The sequence below is a fragment of the Pundamilia nyererei genome, unplaced genomic scaffold, assembly GCF_000239375.1.
Source record: "Pundamilia nyererei isolate P.nyererei 1_Seehausen unplaced genomic scaffold, PunNye1.0 scaffold00043, whole genome shotgun sequence".
NCBI lineage: Eukaryota > Metazoa > Chordata > Actinopteri > Cichliformes > Cichlidae > Pundamilia > Pundamilia nyererei.
In genome coordinates, this window is record NW_005187444.1 from 3,572,535 (window position 1) to 3,580,478 (window position 7,944).

The window sequence follows — 7,944 nt, forward strand, 5'->3', positions numbered from 1 at the left end:
TAATAATAATAATAATACTGGATTGCATTTATATAGCACTTTTCAGGGCCCTCAAAGCACTTTACAATTCCACTATTCATTCACTCTCACATTCACACACTGGTGATCATAGTAATGTTCTCAGAAATACTTCAAAAGTTATAACAGAACCCTCTCAAGTATAGTGGGAAATATGGTTCAGAAGCAAATTAGTCTGGATTTTGAGGTGCTCAGTTAGAGTTAAGACCACGGTGACCTTTAGATTGAAACGATGTCCTGGGGAGTCAGATCCATTAAGCACAGTAGCCAGAGTGAGACCCACACTGAGAATCCATCTCTTTAGATTAGCCAACAGCAAACAGGCCAATGACTGTTTCAAGCCTACTTCAAGCCTCCTGCCTGGGTGGAATGACATATGCAATGCCTTGAAGCAGGCCTGACAATATAGTACCATTTTCCCTTCTGAAAATTGGAGTTGTGCTTCCATCTAACCTTTTTTTATTTTTTACAAAAACATACAAAGGATACATACTTTCCCACTAGGCAAAGATAAGACTAGACCGCATTGTAATTGTGCTCGCACTAGGCACAGTTGCTTTGTTCAATTTGTTTGTACCATTGTCTATTCTTGCCACTTGCCTGTAAGCCTCACATAGCCATTAACAACTGAAATGGGAAAATTTTAAGATCGCACTACTTCTACTTCTTCCAGGCCAAGTATGCATGCCGCTCTTGCACTTTCCGTCTCTCTCTTCGTATATACACACTTGAAAAGGCCTCATGCTGAGCAAAATCAAGTTCATGATTTTGTGCACTTTGCGGCTCCATCCTCTCATATGTACTATAGATTTGTTATTTACCAAACTCATCAGTTTTCACAGAGGAAGCTGTTGTCTAGGAATTTGTGGAGTAGCGATCACACTATATGATCTATGTGCTCTAGTGCAACTGAAGCTCTCCGGGGCTTACCTACCCGACCGGGGACAGTTTGCTTTGCTGTGCCTGGGCATGACACACAGAGATCATAGTAGACAAACAAACTGGACTTTGAAGGTCACTTTGCTTGTGAGTACGACCTTAGCTGTTGCAGAATGTTAACTAAACCTTTACATATACATACTGTAGATCTACTGTACATCTAAAATACAGCTTAATTAGAAGACAAATGATTGTAGACTTACTCATTTATATATTCAACTCAGTGTCATCACATCATCACATTTTTAGGGTTTCTATAGTCAGTAACTGATAATAAATACTTTCAATACCTAATGGTTATTTTTTCTGTTGCCCAAAGCTGCATAGTATGATTTTACATGGCTCAGAAACTAAGAGGAGTATTAAAAAAAGAGACATAGTGAGACCACAAATCTAACAGCCTACTGTATTGCAAAATACATTACCTAGTAAGCACAGGCAAAAATGTCTGATTTAAGCGGGCTGATTAAATTAATTAATTGTTGTTACCAACTCTACAAACATTTCTCTTCTAATGGCCTTTCCAACTTACACATGGTGTGCACAGTCCACTGAATAGCTGTCTTTTTATTTATTCTTTTTAATTTAATTTATTCTTTGTCTGGGAGGATAAGCGGAGCACAGCTGAGTGACTATTTCAGGTTTGTTAATATTCTGCTTTGTTTACATTTGAAAGCTTCTTGAATTTTTTATGAGGATATATAAAGAAAGATTTCATGAATTTTTGGGGGGTTTGTTTTCCAACAATTTAACACAGTATAATTCTTTGTGTGATTTTATTTTGTATTCATATTTAGGTTATTTATTTGAAACTGACCAAAGAAAGACTTCACATTTTAGACCAGCCAGAATTAGGATTTTGTTTATTATATATAACTAATACCTAATATTATTATTTAAAATACTGTTCTGTAATGTTCTACATCACACTTATCATGTTCAAATTCTGACAGAACAGAAAACAAATATTTAAAATCTAAATTAACTATAAAGTATAACTTCAGTTAGGAGTAAAAATGACATTTTAAGCTTGACAGAAAAAGAAATTTTATTTATATTGACTATTGATTTATACCTGTCACTACTATACTACTATCTCTACCAGCCCTATGTCAGTGTTTTACTCTAAAGATAACACCAAGTCTGTAAATGATGCCAAGCAATACCCTTTTGTAGTACTGTTTGTTGTTGAACAGTCATCTAGGTTTGCCTCTAAGTGCTGAGTATATTTACCCTCTATCCAGTGCTATGCTTTGTTGCACTCTGTGAAACAAGGAAGAATTCAATTACATGGTGGCCGAGGCCCTGACAAGAGCTCACTCTTGTTTCAATCACCCCACAGGTAGATATGGGGATGAGAGGAAGTGGCATGCCAGTTACCACACCATGGACCACAAGGAAGCAATGAGGCGTAAGGAGGCGCTCAGAAGGTGGTGGTCAGTGGCATGGAAAGACCAGCAGGAGCAGGAGTCCTGTTCATCAATAAACAGCATCTTTGTCTGTTAAGAGAACTTTATTTAGAAAATCTAGAAATATAAAACACGAAGATGGACAAAGTAACAGTGTTTTAAAAGAAACAAAGTAGATAATATCAAATTTACATGTTTGGAGTTCTGTATAAATTTAATATTATATTTTAATGACCCAATGCACCGCATGGAGAAAAAACTATTTTAAGTATGGTACATTGCAATATTTTATGGTCTTTTTATTCCTGAGTTGCATTAGCTTTTTTTTCTTCCTTTTTTCAAAGAATTCTCCAGTTCAATTTTACATTAAGCACATTTGAAAACTAATGGATTCATGAACAGACTCAAAGAAAAAGAACACCATCAATCACCACTATTGCCACACTTTTCATTGTGTTCATAATTTTACTGTACAAACAACTGTGGGTCCATGGCTGCAGAGCCCATTTAAGGCACTAATCAACCATGTTATGAGTCCACAATGATAATTAATGGGTTATGCTGGTAGTCGGAGGGCATCATGGAATCAGAGCAAACTGTTGTTTGTGAAGCCCTGTATATTTCTCCATTTTCCTCTCCATAATGTGCTATTATGGTGTGCATTTCTTGGGGCTGGACTGTCTCCGGTGATTGAATGCCACTGTGTCCTGGAGGAATCCAGATCATTTAACTGCTATTGTCTTCAGTTCCCTTTGGACACTTTTGTGTGAATGTCTGTGTCCTTGCACATATTGCCTATAAATGATATAAATGGTTAAAGCCTATAGAGGGATATTGGGAAAATAAAAACATACCAACAGGCTGGGTGACAATGACAGTTTACTAAAGAGTGGGGTGTTAAAAGGTGCATGGGAGGCAACTTTTATCAATGCTGGTGAGAAAGTGTAAAAAAACGTACCAAGATTCAAGTACAACAGAAGGATTGTTGAGTGCGAGAGCAGGTGACCGGAAAGATAAGATCATGGATAAGCTGGAAACCTGAACCCTCCATAGCTCATTACCGAGACTATGTGAAGTATCCTCTGAAGGTCTACTAGAAGACGTGAATGCAGCATTACGGGCAACCATCACAGTGGCAGACATCTAAGAAAGGGTCTCCAGGATGAAGAATTGGACAGCATCAGGCCCTGACATGATTCATGCCTACTGGCGGAGAAGCTCTCTGCACTCCATGAGCACCTGGCAGCACACATGAACCAGCTGATAATAGATGAGGCACACCCGGAATGGCTAACTGAAGGCAGGACATCAGGATTGACCCATCCAACTACCATCCAATAACCTGCCTCAGTACCACATAGAAGCTCCTGTCAGACATCATAGTGGGTAAGACAGACAGGCACATGGCTCAATACATGAGCTCTATCTACAACAGACTAGTAGACAGAGCAGTAGACTGAGACTGCAAGACCAGACTGACCAACCTGTTCATCAACTGGATTAACTACAAGAAAGCCTATGACTCAGTGCTCCACACATGGATCCTGGAATGCCTCGCAGTGTAAAAGATCAACAGGACACGAAGAGAAGAGCCTTCATCAGTAAATTAATGGGGATGTGGGGAACAACACTAGTGAACAATTTAAGCCAACTGGACAAATCATCATGAAGTGCGAGAGCTATATAGGTGATACTCCATCCCAACTGCTGTTCTACATAGGCCCGAACCCCCTCAGTGAGATCATTGACAAGACTAGCTGTAGAATGTAGTTGAGGACAGCTACAAGTACCTGCGAATCCCACAGGCAAATGGGAATCACGAAGAGGCCTCTAGGAAAGCCGCAACTGCCAATTACCTGCAGAGGGAAAGGCGTGTCCTGAGGAGTCAGGTGAATGGAAAGAACAAGATTTGGGCAGTTAACACCTACACTCTGTTGGTAATCAGATAACCCCCTGGAATAATAATAATAAGGTGGCCAAAACGGAGGTAGAAGCTACTGACATCAAGACAAGGAAGCTCCTGACCATGCATGGAGGGTTTCAAGTCAAGTCCAGCACTCTGAGACTGTACCCTAACTGAAAATATGGAGGATGTGGACTGGTGAGTGTCAGAACCATTGTCCAGGATGAGACAACAAAGATTCATTGGTACATCAGAAAGATGGCCACAACCAACCATGCAATTAGAGAATACCTCAGGCAGCAGAAACATGAGAAAGAAGAGGAGGAAGGAGAAGAACCATCATGAAAGAACAGGCCCCTGCACGGTATGTATGACAGGCACATAGAAAAAGTGTCAGATATGCAGAAATCCTACCAGTGGCTGGACAAAGCTGGACTGAAAGACAGCACAGATGCACTAACCATGGCAGCACAGGAACAAGCTCTCAGGACAAGATCGATAGAGGATGGGATTTACCACACCAGGCAAGACCTCAGCTGCAGCCTGTGTAAAGTTGCCCGTGAGAGAATCCAGCACATAACATACATGAAGCGCCATAGCCAGTTAGCTGGCATAGTATACGGAGATATCTGTGTTAAATATGGCTGTAAAGTCCTGAGGTCAGAATGGGACATGCCCAATAGGGTGGTCGAGAATGACGGAATAAGATCGTGTGGGACCTCCAGGACATCACAAACTGTTGATGGTTTACCAGCCAGACATAGTAGTGGTGAACCAGCAGAGGAAGATGGACATAGTCACTATAACGCGGTTCACCTTTTGCAGCCTCGCTGTTTCGCGGATTTTTTTCTTTTTGTGCAATTTTGCATGATTTTTTTTTTTTACAGCGCATTGTGTTCTGTGTCCTGATTGGCTGTAGACCATTGTCAGTCAATCTCATGCTGTGGTCCTGTACAGTACAGAATGCATTCAGCTTGTTAAAATTACATACATCTTCTATCGCTAGCAGTGTGACTCTGAAGTGCTGTACTGTATGTTTGCAAGTTTTCTCCCCAAAAAACACAACAATGTCGATGAAACGTTTTCCACCGTCAAAGGAACCTGTGGGTGTCTTTGGTTTCATTCTATAATACTGGACTTATTTTTCTACGAAAGTTTGAATTTTGAGAGTATTTAAACAAGACAGAAAAGTGTGAAAACTTTCACGCCTGTCTGGTTTACAACTTTAAAACATCTATAATAATTGTTAAAAATAAAGTTGGCTACTTCATGGATTTCACCTATCGCGGCTTAGTTTTAGAACGTAACTACAGTGATAAACGAGGGACCACTGTATATCCAGCAGAGCTCTGGAGGACCTTCAACAGCATTCCAAGAGAGAGTGGGGACATTGAGACCAAATGGACCATGTTCAGCACCTCCATTGCTGAAGCCACTGTACTGAGCTGCGCAAGGTGGTTGATGCCTGTCGTGCTGGTAACCTCCAAACCAAATGGTGGACACCAGAGGTGAAGGGAGCGACCAGGCTGAAGGAGTCCTATCGGGCTTGGATAGCCTGTGGGACTAACTATCAGGCTTATCATATCATAGCTACCGATGGGCCATACAGAAAGCGGCTCGGGCAGTGGCTGAAGCAATAACTTGAGTGTGGGAGGAGTTCAGAGAGGCCATGGAAAAAGACTTTTGGATAGCATTGAAGAGATTCTGGCAAACCATCAGGCAACTCAGGAGGAGAAAGAAGTGCTCTACCTGCTGACTTTGACTGAGAAAATTGTCGGGCTGAAGGAATACTTCGAGGACCTCCTTAATCCCACTGGCACGTCTTCCATGGAGGAAGCAGAGTCTGGGGATGAAGGGGATGACTCACCTATCTCCAGGAGCAAGGTCACTAAGGCAGTTAAACAGCTCCTTGGTTGCAGAGCCTCTGGGGTGGATGAGGTCCACCTGAGTTCCTGAAGGCTCTGGATGTTGTAGAGCTGTCTTGGTTGACACACCTCTACAATGCCTCTACAATGTTGAGTGGAGATGAGGGGCGGTACCTCTGGATTGGCAGACTGGGGTGCTGATTCCCCCCGGTCCTCCGGTCCCCTTTCTTTCTTGATGTGTAACCTAATGGGTAGGGGAGACAACGTATAGCATAAGTTGAGGACAAGATTGCCTTACCTGTGTTTTCTCTTGATAATGTGCCAGAAAAAGAGTCCTCAGGTATCCTGAGTGCCCTGAGTGCCCTTTTAAAGATATTCCAAACAGGAAAATATTTGATTTAATAATTGTAATTATTGTAATTATGTCTACAATATTGATCAGATGTTAGTAAACTCCCTCTTTGAAAAAAGAGTAAGCAGTAAACTAAACACTGACTGAGACATATGACTGAGGTATGGCTCTCTAATTTATGCATAACAAAGAGGTAGCCATACTGAGTTTTTCATTTCTCTACTCACTTAACCACCAACTAGGTCACTTCTTTAGCTCTGCCTCGTCTCATTAAACTCTCAATTATTCATTGTGGGCGTATATTTTTCAGTCCCAGTTGGTTTACAGCTAATCCGCTTATAGCATGCCTTTACTTGCCTAACTGACTCTAACTGGGCATAATCGACAGGGGAAGCAGTATATACGAGACAAATGGACTAACAAACAACCTGCATTGTCTTTTATACAGGTTTGTCCAAATCCAAAGATATTATTTTAAAGTGACAGTTGATAGAGTATGTGCAGACAATTACTTTATCGCTGAAAACAAATCAAATAATCTGTTATATTACTTAGCACCAAAACAACATTTAAAAACTAAATTAATAATTACTACTAATAAAGGCATTCTAGTTCTTGTTTGTATGAGTGCAACCAGTAAAAGGTTTGGTTTTTAGTGATTATGTTCTACAATGCAAGCACTGAAACATTATATCAATTAACAAAACTCAGCAGAACGGCAGCACGGTGGCACGGTGGTTAGCACTGTTGCCGCACAGCAAGAAGCTCCTGAGTTCAATTCCACCATCAGGCCAGGGCCTTTCTGTGTGGAGTTTGCATGTTCTCCCCGTGTTTGCGTGGGTTCCCTCTGAGTATTCCGGCTTTCTCCCACCATCCAAAGATATGCAGTTTGTGGGGATAAGTTAATTGATTAATCCAAATTGCCCAAAGGTGTGAATGGTTGTCTGTCTCTGTGTGTTAGACTGGAGACCTGTCCAGAGTATACCCTGCCTCTCGCCCTATGACAGCTGGGATAGGGTCCAGTGGCCCTGAAAAAGATAAGCGAATGGATGGATGGACAAAATGAAGCTTATAAAAAAATTGGTAACACAGCATTTGTTTGAGTCTGAACACCAAAGACAATGTTTTTTTTCTTCTTTTTGTATAAGCTTAAAATCAAAGGTAACCAGAATGCAGGGACCATAAACTAAGCCCAACACCTCTTAGACTTCCAGACTACATGTCCGCCCTTGCTTTGCTACCAGGAAAATCATTTCAAAATACAGCACACTGACCTGGAGTCGAACTGAAATCATCAGTAGCATACAGTAAAGCTGTAAATGCAGTTTGTTCATAGTGATTGCCGTATTCAGTGCACCCTTTTAAAATCATTTTCATTCACAATGAAACGGTCTTGGAGCCCACCACCACCACACGCGCGCGCGCACACACACACACACACACACACACACACACACA

General features: G+C 41.2%; 1 protein-coding gene across 2 annotated transcripts in view; it reads right to left on the bottom strand.

The window, feature by feature from the left end:
* The window catches only part of mgat4c (mgat4 family member C), a 135,692-nt gene that overhangs the window by 106,885 nt on the left and 20,863 nt on the right, over nucleotides 1-7,944 (bottom strand). Inside the window, exon 2 of one of the 2 annotated variants that reach the window (XM_005731552.1) lies at nucleotides 6,137-6,378. The exons of the other annotated variant lie outside the window; for it this stretch is intronic. The gene's annotated coding sequence lies outside the window, so the exon portion shown is untranslated. The remainder of the gene's footprint in view (nucleotides 1-6,136; nucleotides 6,379-7,944) is intronic. 2 annotated transcript variants of the gene reach the window in all.